Below are 12,524 nucleotides of genomic sequence, written 5' to 3'. Positions count from 1 at the left end.
AGACTTTGCCAAGTCCTGGGCAATATGGGGGTGGGATTCAGCAACAGGACCCTGGGAAGGGACAGAGCCTTGGGTAGAAGAGGCAGGGTTAGGGCCAGCCAGCCCTCATCACTGCTGAGACAGGGCTAGGTTCCAGAAACAAGTTAAAGGGCCCAGAACTCCAGCCACTGCTGCTGCTACAGTAGGACCTGGGGCAACTGGGCACTTTGAGCTCTTTCCTCTCCCTTCCTAGGCCCCACTCCCCACCCAGGTTGGCAGACCTGGCTGTCACTCATCAGCCCCATCTAACTCAACAGTCAGTTGTCAAGATATTTATCCAAAAGATGCTGTGTAGGGTATCATATAAAAATTAGTAGCATGCAGAGTATTGCTATTCTTGTCAAAAGCATATGTTCATGTTATATGTAAAGGTGTGAATTCATTAGGTATGACATGATTAAAACCTGTTTATGACCAACAGTTTAGCTTGTTGGAAGGTGCCAGATCTGGTCTTTCTTTAATAAAAATATGAGTTTTCTTCAATTTACATATTAGCATTAAACATCATGGATCGAAGCCAGATGTGGTTATCCTGATCCTGAGCTCAAGAGACAGAATTAACATGTCTCCGACCCTGGAGAGGCATAGGAGGCTCAATCACACGTCACAACCAGACTGTCCCTTTGTTGATAGAAGGATGACCCTTCAAACATCAAGAAAAATTCCTGCCTGGATAAAGGCAGCCCACCACTTCCTAGAGTTTCAAAGGGCTTGTCTACACTACGACCTTCCTTCGAAGGAAGAATGGTAATTAGGGTGCTGGGAGTTTACTAATGAAGTGCTGTGGTGCATACACAGCACTTCGTTAAGCAAATCCTCCCCCCCCGTGGCAACTTTGAAGTTCAAAATTTTGAGGAGTAAAGTAAAGGGACTTCGAAGTTGCCCTAGCATTGCAAAGTACAGGCAGGTGCGACACAGCTAGACGCGTGCCAGTACATCAAAGTTCAAAACTTCGAAGTTGCTGTTGGGGGAAATTTGTTTAATGAAGCGCTGCATACGCACCACAGCACTTCATTAGTAAACTCCCAACACCCTAATTACCATCCTTCCTTCGAAGGAAGGTGGTAGTGTAGACAAGCCCAAAGAGTCTTCCTCTTTCATGCCAGGAAGAATAAAGTATCTGGATCCACTCTAGAGACACCGAATATAAGTTTGGATTCATACATGAGACAAGCATATGTGGGAGCATCTAAGATGAACGTTTTCCTTCAAGGTGTGTGAAATGTTGTTGTGTAAGTATTATTTTCTGGCAGACACCAGGTGGTTATAAAAAAACACTATGAAAAGGGCAGTAAAGTAAACACACCTTCCTTTGTGAATGAATGAAAACACTTGTGGAATGAACTTTGTATTGATCAGCTATTGGTGCAGAGCAGACGGTTGAGCTATGCCCCTCCTTAGTCAGAGCCTATAAATTCTGTTGCTGTGTTCCTCAGGAACTATCAGAAGATGGATACCACAATGATCTTCGCTTTGATACTGCTGCGGATTCTTGAAAGTCTGCAGACCACAGGTAAAATGCCTACAATACTTAAAACATTATTTTTGCAAAAATGTAAAGACAACTTTGGCTCACTTTCACTGGGTCCATATCTGGAATGCCCAGTCATACCACTGGGATCTTGTGCAAAGATTAAATGTGGCGTAAGGCCACGTTGAATAGCATAGCTGTTGACAAATGTGAGAGAAGGAAGCTAGTTGGCTGTCACTAAAATTTGAGTCATTTAAATAAACTACTTAATGTGATTAAATTAACCTTTATTCCACCACTCAGTGTTTCAGAAATTAAGCTGCATTATAGTTCTATTTACAGTAGGCCTTTGGTTTATAACAAAACTTGTAAACAGTGAAATAGCTTGTGTTCATCCCTTCAATGTATTTATGAACGATTATGCTAAAACAGGTGAGTAAGGATATATGTATAAACCCTAACTGTAACCTTTAAAGCAAGGCAACTTCTTGAGAAAAAATCCGAAGTCTGGCTTCTTCCCTAACATAAAATACCCTACCTAACCTACCAATGATGGGATATGAGCTATCCCTCTGCTCCCTGTTACACAGGTGGCTGCCTCCCAAGTATGTGAAGGTCTTGACTTAGTCACCACATTTCTTTGTCCAGTATTTTTGCACCTTTCTTTCTCCCCATCTTCTAATTCCTTTTTTAGCTTTCCACATCTTTCCTCCCCCAGAATATCCCACATTCCCCCTTGCAGAGAAGAGTGAGGGGTAATTTGATAGCAGCCTTCAACTTCCTGAAGGGGGACTCTAAAGAGGATAGAGAGAGGCTGTTCTCAGTAGTGACAGATGGCAGAACAAGGAGCAATGGTCTCAAGTTACAGAGTGTAGGTCGGATATTCTGTATGAGTTGGATATTAGGAAAAACAATTTCACCAAGACAGTGGTGAAGCATTGAAATGCATCAGCTAGAGAGGTGGTGGAATCTACATCTCTAGAGGTTTTTAAGTCCCAGCTTGACAAAGCTCTGGCTCAGATGATTTAGTTAAGGCTACTTTAAGCAAGGGCCTGGACTTGATGACCTCCTGAGATCCCTTCCACCCCTAGGATTCTGATTCTTTCACCTTCCTCCTCTCTCAACTCCCTGCTGAATCCTTCCACCACTGCCTCTCAGGGGCCAGTAGAGTGCTGTACTTGCACTACTGTTTATGCATTATGCCATTGTTTTTTTTGGGCACCTGTATATCTTTTGTCTCATTCACCCAGGTATCAGTGTACAGAATTACATCCCTAATGAAAATCCTTATTAAGTAAATGCCAAAAGGAGGAGGCAGTAGCACCTCAACCATTAGTTCAGCAGTTAAGGCACTTAACCCTGGTTAAATTCTCCTTGTTATCTTACCTGGAGCAGGGATTTGACTTTGTCTCTCACATTTCAGGAGAGCACTCCAGACACTGGCATGTGGGACATTGGGTTGGGGTTTGCTTATGCTCTTCTTTGAAAGCTGTTCCACTTTACATCAATAATTAGTCAGTGGAGCAGGAGCTTGAGCTTGAACTTGGGGGTCTGATTTTCTGAATGCCTTCCCTTCTGAGCTGCTTTTAAATTTTCCTGAGTATGCCATATGCTAAAACTGGTCTAAGCATATTACTGTTGTTAGGTTAACTTATTATATCTCACTTTAAATTGTTTAGGTTTTCTGAAGTTGCCACTGTGCGTTCATGGGCCGAGATTTAGAGCATGATTTACTGTTCCACTGCTCTTGCATACTATCGGTGATTTTAAATGCAATTTAATGTTCATCTCTTTGATAGGAGAGTAGCTGTAATGTCTCATGTTTCCTTGGAGCAAATTTTATTTTCTAACTACTTTGCCAAAATTCAACCATTACATCTCAAATCCGTTGTGGCAGAGACTGGGGCATTTTGGCAAGTTTAGCTAAAACATTTCATAGAATCATAGAATCATAGAAGAGTAGGACTGGAAGCGACCTCGAGAGGCCATCGAGTCCAGCCCCCTGCCCTCTTGGCAGGACCAAGCACTTTCTAGACCATCCCTGAAAGCCATCTATCTAACCTCTTCTTAAATATCTCCAGTGATGGAGATTCTACCACCTCCCTTGGCAATTCATTCCAGTGTTTGATCACCCTGACAGTTAGAAACTTTTTCCTAATGTCCAACCTGAACCTCCCCTGCTGCAATTTAAGTCCATTGCCTCTTGTTCTATCCTCAGAGGCAAGGAAGAACAAGTTCCCTCCCTCTGCCTTATGACACCATTTTAGATATCTGAAAACTGCTATCATGTCACCCCTCAATCTTCTCTTTTCCAAACTAAACAAGCCCAATTCTTTCAGCCTTTCTTCATAGGTCATGTTCTCTAGACCTTTGATCATTCTCATTGCTCTCCTCTGGACCCTCTCCAATTTCTCCACATCCTTCCTGAACTGCGGTGCCCAGAACTGGACACAATACTCCAGCTGAGGCCTAACCAGCGCAGAGTAGAGCGGGAGAATGACTTCTCGTGTCTTGTTCACAACACACCTGTTAATGCATCCTAGAATCACGTTTGCTTTTTTTGCAACAGCATCACACTGTTGACTCATATTTAGCTTGTGGTCCACTATAACCCCTAGATCCCTTTCTGCTATACTCATTCCTAGGCAGTCCTTTCCCATTCTGTATGTGTGACACTGATTGTTCCTTCCTAAGTGGAGCACTTTGCATTTGTCCTTATTAAACTTCATCCTGTTTACCTCAGCCCATTTCTCCAGTTTATCCAGATCCTTTTGAATTATGACCCTATCCTCCAAAGAAGTTGCAACCCCTCCCAGCTTGGTATCATCTGCAAACTTAATAAGTGTACTTTCTATGTCAATATCTAAATCGTTAATGAAGATATTGAACAGAACCGGTCCTAAAACAGACCCCTGTGGAACCCCACTAGTTATACTTTTCCAGCAGGATTGAGAACCATTCATAACTACTCTCTGGGTACGGTTATCCAGACAGTTGTTCACCCACCTTATAGTAGCCCCATCTAGTAGCCCCATTGTATTTGCGTAGTTTATTGATAAATATATTATGCGAGACAGTGTCAAATGCTTTACTGAAGTCTAGGTATACCACATCCACTGCTTCTCCCTTATCCACAAGGCTCATTATTCTATCAAAGAAAGCTATTAGATTGGTTTGACATGATCTGTTTTTAACAAAATCATGCTGGCTGTTCCGTATCACCTTACCACCTTCCAAATGCTTGCAGATGATTTCTTTAATTACCTGCTCCATTATCTTTCCTGACACAGAAGTTAAGCTGACTGGCCTGTAGTTTCCTGGGTTATTCTTGTTCCCCTTTTTATAAATGGGTACTATATTTGCCCTTTTCCAGTCTTCTGGAATCTCTCCCGTCTCCCACGATTTTCCAAAATGATTGCTAAAGGCTCAGATACCTCTTCTATCAGCTCCTTGAGGATTCTAGGATGCATTTCATCAGGCCGTGGTGATTTGCAGACATATAATTTTTCTAAGTAAATTTTAATTTGTTCTTTTCTTATTTCAACTTCTAAACCTACCCCTTTTTCACTAGCATTCTCTATGTCAGGCATTTCTTCAGATTTCTCAGTGAAGACCGAAACAAAGAAATCATTAAACATCTCTGCCATTTCCAAATTCCCTGTTACTGTTTCTCCCTCCTCACTGACCAATGGCCCTACCCTCTCCTTGGTCTTCCTCTTGTTACCAATGTATTTGTAAAAAGCCTTCTTGTTTCACTTTATGCTTGTAGCTAGTTTGAGCTCATTTTGTGCCTTAGCCTTTCTAATCTTGCTCCTGCATCCTCGTGTTGTTTGCCTATATTCATCCTTTGTAATTTGTCCTAGTTTCCATTTCTTATACGATTTTTTTTTTATTTTGAGATCATGCAAGATCTCCTGGTTAAGCCAAGGCAGTCTTTTGCCATGTTTTCTATCTTTCCTACGCAGCGGGATAGCTTGCTTTTGGGTGCTTAATAATGTCCCTTTGAAAAACTGCCAACTCTCCTCAGCCGTTTTTCCCCTCAGTTTAGCTTCCCATGGGACCTTACCTACCAGCTGTCTGAGTTACCAAAATCTGCCTTCCTGAAATCCATTATCTCTATTGTACTGTGTTCCCTTCTACCCTTCCTTAGACTTGTGAACTCTATGATTTCATGATCACTTTCACCCAAGCATCCTTCCACTTTCAAATTCTCAATAATTTCCTCCCTATTTGTTAAAATTAAATCTAGAACAGCTTCCCCCCGGTAGCTTTTTCAACCTTTTGGAATAAAAAGTTGTCTGCAATGCAATCCAAGAATTTATTGGACAGTCTGTCCCTGCTGTATTAGTTTCCCAGCATATACCTGGATAGTTGAAGTCCCCCATCACCACCAAATTCTGGGCCCTGGATGATTTTGTTAGCTGTTTAAAGAAAGCCTCATTCACCTCTTCCACCTGGCTAGGGGGCCTGTAGTAGACTCCTAGTAGGAACTCATCCTTGTTTTTTACTCCTCTGAGTCTAGCCCAGAGACTTTCAACCCATCCATCTCCTACGTCCATCTCCACCTCTGTCCAGGTGTGTACATTTTTAATATACAAGGCAACACCTCCTCCCTTCTTTCCCTGCCTGTCCTTCCTAAGCAAGCTGTACCCTTCAATACCAACATTCGAATCATGAGTATTATCCCACCAAGTTTCTGTGATGCCAATGATATCATAGTTGTATTCTTTTATTAGTACTTCCAATTCTTCTTGTTTATTTCCCATACTTCTTGCATTTGTATATAGGCATCTCAGACATTGATTTGGTGTTGCCTCCCAGTTTTGCCCTGGCCCTCTTTTTACTCTCCCAGTGTAGCCCATACTCCCTTCCATTTCAAGTTCATCTCCCAGGTATCCATTCTCTCCACTTACCTGCAGGCTTTGCTCCCTTGCCCCCGTCGAACCTAGTTTAAAGCCCTCCTCACTAGGTTAGCCAGCCTGTGTCCGAATATGGTCTTCCCCGTCCTCGAAAGGTGAATGCCATCTCTGCCTAGCAGTCCTTCCCGGAAAAGGATCCCGTGGTCAAAGAAACCAAAGCCTTCCTGGCGACACCATCTACACAACCAAGCATTCACCTCTAGGATACACCTGTCTCTGCCTGGGCCCCTACCTCTGACAGGCAGGATTGAAGAGAATACCACCTGCGCTCCAACCTCCCTGACCCATGCCCCCAGAGCCCTGACGTCACTCTTGACCTGCTCAGCGTCACACCTCGCAGTATCATTAGTGCCCACATGGATGAGATGCATGGGATAGTAGTCAGAGGGCCGGATAATCCTCAACAATGCCTGTGTAACGTCTCGGATACGGGCCCCGGCAGGCAGCAGACCTCCCGAGAGGAAATGTCAGGGCGACAGATGGGCGCCTCTGTCCCCCTCAGAAGAGAGTCTCCGACCACCACTACTCTACGTTTCCTTCTTGCAGGTGTGGCAGTAGATTTCCCAGCCTTGGGGGTACGAGGCTTCTCCTATTCTGTATGGGGTAATTCTTGGTCTCCTGTATCGAGTACAGCATAACGGTTTTCCAGTACCACGGTGGGAGGGTTCTGAGCAGGGGTGGGACACTGCCTGCTGCGAGAAGTAACCAGCTGCCAGTGTGCACCCTGCTCCACCTCCTCCAGTGGTTTATCAGCTGTCCTGTGCACTGGGACAGTTACCTCCACAGTCTCCACCTGAATACTATCCAGGAACTGCTCATGGACTCGGATACGCCGCAACCTGGCCACCTCCTCCTGTAGCTCCCCCACCTGCCGCCTGAGAGATTCCACCAGCAGGCACCTTTCACACTGAATATTCCCCTCAGCCTGGGTATCAGTGAGTGGGAACGGCAAGCCACAGTCCTTGCAGAACCACACCAGGATCTGGGTAGAAACATCCATGGTCAGGCAGTCTGTCTGGCTACAGGCACAAGTGGAGGAGACAGCAGTAGTGCTGGCACAGGTGTTGCGGGTCTTCCTAACCATTATAGTCCTCTCTGTCACACTCCCTCCCAAACTCCCTCTTAAACTCCCCTGTCTGCAGCTCCCTGTCCGCTTCACTCCCTTGGTCACTCCTGCCTCTGGCTTTTAAGCCTGCTGGTCTCTCTCAGGCCCTCCCCCATGAGTCACACAGCAGAAGGTTAAACTGGGATGACTTCCTGGCGTCTGAAATACAAGGCGGATGGTCACCCTATTTATGGTATATATGAGAGCACCGGTCAGAGCACCATTGAAAAGCGTTTCCTAGATAGGTGATAGATATATTTCCCAGATAGGTGATGGAATCTCCATCCCTAGAGATTTTTAAGTCCTGGCTTGACACAGTCTTTTCTGGGATGATTTAGTTAGGGTTGATCCTGCTTTGGGAATGTGGCTGGACTCGATGACCACTTGAGGTCTCTTACACCCCAGGAGTCTATGATTTCAGCTGTTTTAAAAATAAGATTAAGAAAAACATGCAGTTTCTAGGTTAAAAAAAATCTTCTATCTATTTGAAGTGCTCCACTGACTCTTGATTTGGTATGGTGATTTGAAATATGGCAGAAAGAATGGGCATTTTCCTATTCACCTTGAGTCTTTAGTTACACTTTTGTTACCTTTCTGCAGTAACATCAGGATCCACTCTCTCATGGCCCTGGAACAGATATGGTAAGTGCTACCTCATTCTGCTCTCACTGAGATGTTTTTCTCTGCGAGGGTAAGGTGCTAGAAATGTTTGGAAATTCTAACTTCTGATTCTACATTACAATTGTAACATGAACTGAAATTGGAGGAAGGATGGATTGCATAGTTAGATCAAGGGCAAATTTCAAATGTGCTACAGACAATAGAAGTTTCTCAGTACATTTGTTTATCTGTACGTCTGTTCCCCACTCCTGCTCATGCAGAACACTGAGAAGGTCAGTAAATAGAGTTTTCTCTAATCCATCCAAATCTCTGGCTTCTGTTCATCATTCCGTCCCTACAAGAGAACAAGCTCCTCACATTTAGGCTGTGGCTACACTTGGCCAAAACTTCGAAATGGCCATGCTAATGTCCAAATCAAAGAATACTAACGAGATGCTGAAATGACTATTCAGCACCTCATTAGCATGCTGCTGGCTGCAGCGCTGCGATATTGCCACTTTTCAAAAGGACCCTGGCCATTTCAAAATCCCTTCAGCTGAGAGGAATAAGGGGATTCTGAAATGCGTGTGGTCGTTTCTAACAGGACCCCATGTAGCCGAGCCACGTGCATTCGAAAATGGCAATTTCAAAGTGTCGTGGCCAGCAGCATGCTAATGAGGTGCTGAATATTCATTTCAGTGCCTCATTAGACTTCTTCAATTTGGCCATTAGCATGACCATTTCAAAGTTTTGACCAAGTGTGACCACAGCCTTAGATTGCCCACTAGCCACTGTGTCCAGAATAAAATAGATCTGTCCCTAGAAGACAGTTAAGGCACTTTTCTGGCTGCTAAAATATGGTCCTTCAACATATTTTTGCAGGAAATTACTAGCATAATAATATCTGTAGGAGAAAAAGTAGAGACATGGGTGTGGGAACTGGAGGTGTGGGGTGGTGAGCTGCAGCACCCCCTGGGCTCCCAGCTGCTACCACAGCTGGTACCACATACACCAGCTGCTGACCCAACACACCAGCAGGCTTTGATGCCTGTCCCATGCTCCGGGTACCAGATGCTGACCCTGCATTCTGGGGCTTTGCTCCTGGCCTCAGCTGAGTGGGTGGTGGACAGGGACAAGCAGGCTGGATTTCAGCACCCACCCTCTGAAAAATGTTCCTGTGCCACTGATTATAGAGGTAATGTCTGTGAGCAACATGAGTTCATGAAGAAAACTTTATGAGACCAAAAAGAGATTCCTTTTTTAAAATGAACACAGTGAATGAAAGACAGCACTAAGGCTAAGACACCTCTGGTAAGATACTTGATGGAGTGCTCTAGAAATATTCCTTAGGAGTTTTAATCTGATTTGACTTCAGTAAGATCAGGATTTGTGTGTTCAGTAATGGTATGTCTACAGAGCAGCCACTTTTTTTTTTTTTTTGGAATAAGATTTCCTGGGATAGCTTATTCTGCAATAATTCCGCTACACACAAAATGCATTTTGAAACAGCACTTAACTATTTCAAAATACAACATTTACAAACTGTATCTACACTAGCAAGTCCTTTCAGAAAATCAGGCCCTCTTCTGAAAGAACAAACAGCGTGTCCACACACACACAATATGCTCATTCAAATTCCTTTTGAAAGTATGTGATGCTTCTTCTGGAGGCCGTCTTCCTCTCCAAAATGAGGAAGAGTGCCTTTTTCTGAAAGAATCTTTCCAAACAAATCATGTGTAGATGCTCCTGGGGGCTCTTTTTTTGAAAGAGCGCTTCTCATGCTGCCAGATTTTTCAGTCTGTGGCCTGTTCTTTCTAAAGTTCAGGGACTGTGTGGATGCTCTCTTTTGAAAGAGCAGATTACTCTTTGATTTGCTTTTTTGTGGGTGGACATGCTTTTTTGAAATAAAATCATCTGGAAGATGTCTTTCAAAAGATCACTGTAGTGTAGATGCAGCCTTAAAGCCTTTCAGCACAGAGCCATTGAACACACTTTAGCTCTGTCCACAGTGCTTTTCTTCTTTCAGAAGAAGCTATTTTGAAGAAGAATATGCAGATGAGGTGCCAAATCTGCATCCATTTGCATTTTCAATTTCCCTCTTTTGCATGCCTCTTTCAAAAAAGGAATGCTAGAGAAGATGTAGACTTTGGCTTATTTTGAAATAGGCTCCATTCCCTGTCTTAACAGCACCTATTTTGACATAGCTATTTTGAAATAAACGCTATTTCTGATAGGCTGTGTCTACACTAGCATTCCTCTTTTGAAAGAGGCATGTAAATGAGGGAAATCAAAAATGTAAAGGAGGCACAGATTTACATATCTGGTGCCTCAATTGCATATTCTTCTTTTGAGTGACCTTCTTCTTTCTTATGGGAAGAAGAGGTCTTTCATAGATGGGGCTTACTTTCGAAACAGCCATGCCTACACTGCTTTTCTTCTTTGAAAGAGGCTCTTTAGAAAGAAGAATATGCAAATGAGGTGCCAGATATGTAAATCTGTGCCTCATTTGCACTTTGATTTCCCTCATTTGCATGCCTCTTTCAAAAGAGGAATGCAAGTGTAGGCACAGCCATAGAATGAGGTCTACCTATTTTGAAATATGCCAACCACTATTTCAAAATTATGTTTTCTTATTACTTTATCAAAATTCCATCATTAAAAGTATAATCCATTTGTGCCAGAGACTGATTCATTTTCTCAAGTTTCAACAAAAAAATTCAGCTTTTTCAAAACTACAGTTAGGGAAAATGTGGTTTTCAGTTTAAAATAGTCTTTCATCTTTTTGAAGTGCTCCATTGACTCCATTGACTCTTGATTTTGTATAGAGATTTGGCAGCAAGCACATGCATTTTCCTATTCTGTGAAAATTCACTGTAGGTCTTCAGGTATGCTTCTGTTATCTTCCTGCAGGAGCATCACGATCCACTCCATCATGGCCCTGGTACACAACTTATCAGTGCTAACTCCTTCTGCTCTCAATGAGATGTTTCTCTCCACTAGGGTTTTGTGCTAGAAATGTTTGGAAATACTAACTTCTGATTCTATATTACAATTGTAACATGAATTGAAATTAGAGGAAGGATGGATTGAATAGCAAGACCAAGGGCAAATTTCAAATGTGCTACAGACAATAGAAGTTTCTCAGGACATTTGTTTATCTTTACATATCCATTACCCTCTCCTGCTCATGTGTATTGCTCCTTTAAAACACTGAGATGGTCAGTAAATAGAGTTTTACTTAAATCCATCCAAATCTCTCACTTCTGTTCCATCACTCCCTCCTTAGAAGAGAACAAGCTCCTCATATTTAGATTGTCCACTAGCCTCTGTACCCAGACGCCAAGGATCAAACCCCAGGAGACAGTTACAACGCTTTTCTGATGGTTGAAATATGGTTCTATGGCATATTATGGCAGGAGATTACTAGTGTGATTACATCTGCTGAAGAAAAGGTATAGTCATATGCACAGGATCTAGAGGTGTGGGAGGCAGAGGGTCTGTAGCACTTCTGGGCTCCTAGCTGCTGCCCCTGCTCCCAGCCCCATGCTCCGGGTATCAGCTGCTGACCCAGCAAGCTGGGGCTTTGCCTTTGGTCTCAGATGAGTGAGTGGTGGACAGGGACAAGAAGATTGGATTTCAGCACGCACCTTCTTAAAAAAATCTTCCTTTGCCATAGTATCTATGAACAACATGAGCTTACGAAGAACACATAATGATAGAAAAAAGTAGCAAAGAGGAAGCCGTGCTAGTCTATACACTATCAAAGCAAAAAGCAGTCAAGTAGCACTTTAAAGACTAGCAAAATAGTTTATTAGGTGAGCTTTTGTGAGACAGACCCACTTCTTCAGACCATTCTGACTGTTCTGGTCTGGCTATGGTCTGGAGAAGTGGGTCTGTCCCATGAAAGCTCACCTAATAGACTATTTTGCTAGTCTTTAAAGTGCTACTTGACAGCTTTTTGTTTTGATAGAAAAAAGAGATTGATCATTTAAAAAAAACCACAATGAACAAAAGAAAGCACTAAGGTTAATATATGTTCCCCAGTAAGACACTTGATGCACTGCCCAATAAATATTCTTTATAAGTTTTAATCAGATTTCAGCAGGACCTGTGTGTTCACAAACTGTCCCTTTGTCTTACTGCAGCAAGAACTCCATTTCCTCTGGAGAGAAGCATACCAAATGGTAAGTTCTGTCTTCCCTTAGATTTACTAATCTTTATTTTTTTACAATGCAATTCAACATACTGATCCAGTGTGTGGTGTGATCTTGATGTACAATCCTCTGAAATAGTCAACGTGGATCCACAGATGGATTCGACTGATCCCAATTGTCACAGTGTTACCAAGAGGGAAAGAGCTAACTTGTGTGCTAATAATAATTGCCTTGAA

At 42.9% G+C, this 12,524-nt stretch overlaps 1 protein-coding gene across 1 annotated transcript in view; it reads left to right on the top strand.

Annotated features, from left to right (window-relative positions):
• Positions 1-12,524, top strand: part of LOC142015815 (scavenger receptor cysteine-rich domain-containing protein DMBT1-like) — a 135,463-nt gene that overhangs the window by 100,041 nt on the left and 22,898 nt on the right. The window lies entirely within an intron of this gene.

The sequence above is a fragment of the Carettochelys insculpta genome, chromosome 7 (genome assembly GCF_033958435.1).
Source record: "Carettochelys insculpta isolate YL-2023 chromosome 7, ASM3395843v1, whole genome shotgun sequence".
In the NCBI taxonomy this organism is placed as follows: Eukaryota; Metazoa; Chordata; order Testudines; family Carettochelyidae; genus Carettochelys; species Carettochelys insculpta.
Note: the sequence above shows the minus strand (reverse complement) of the source record. Positions and strands in the feature narration are given on the sequence as shown.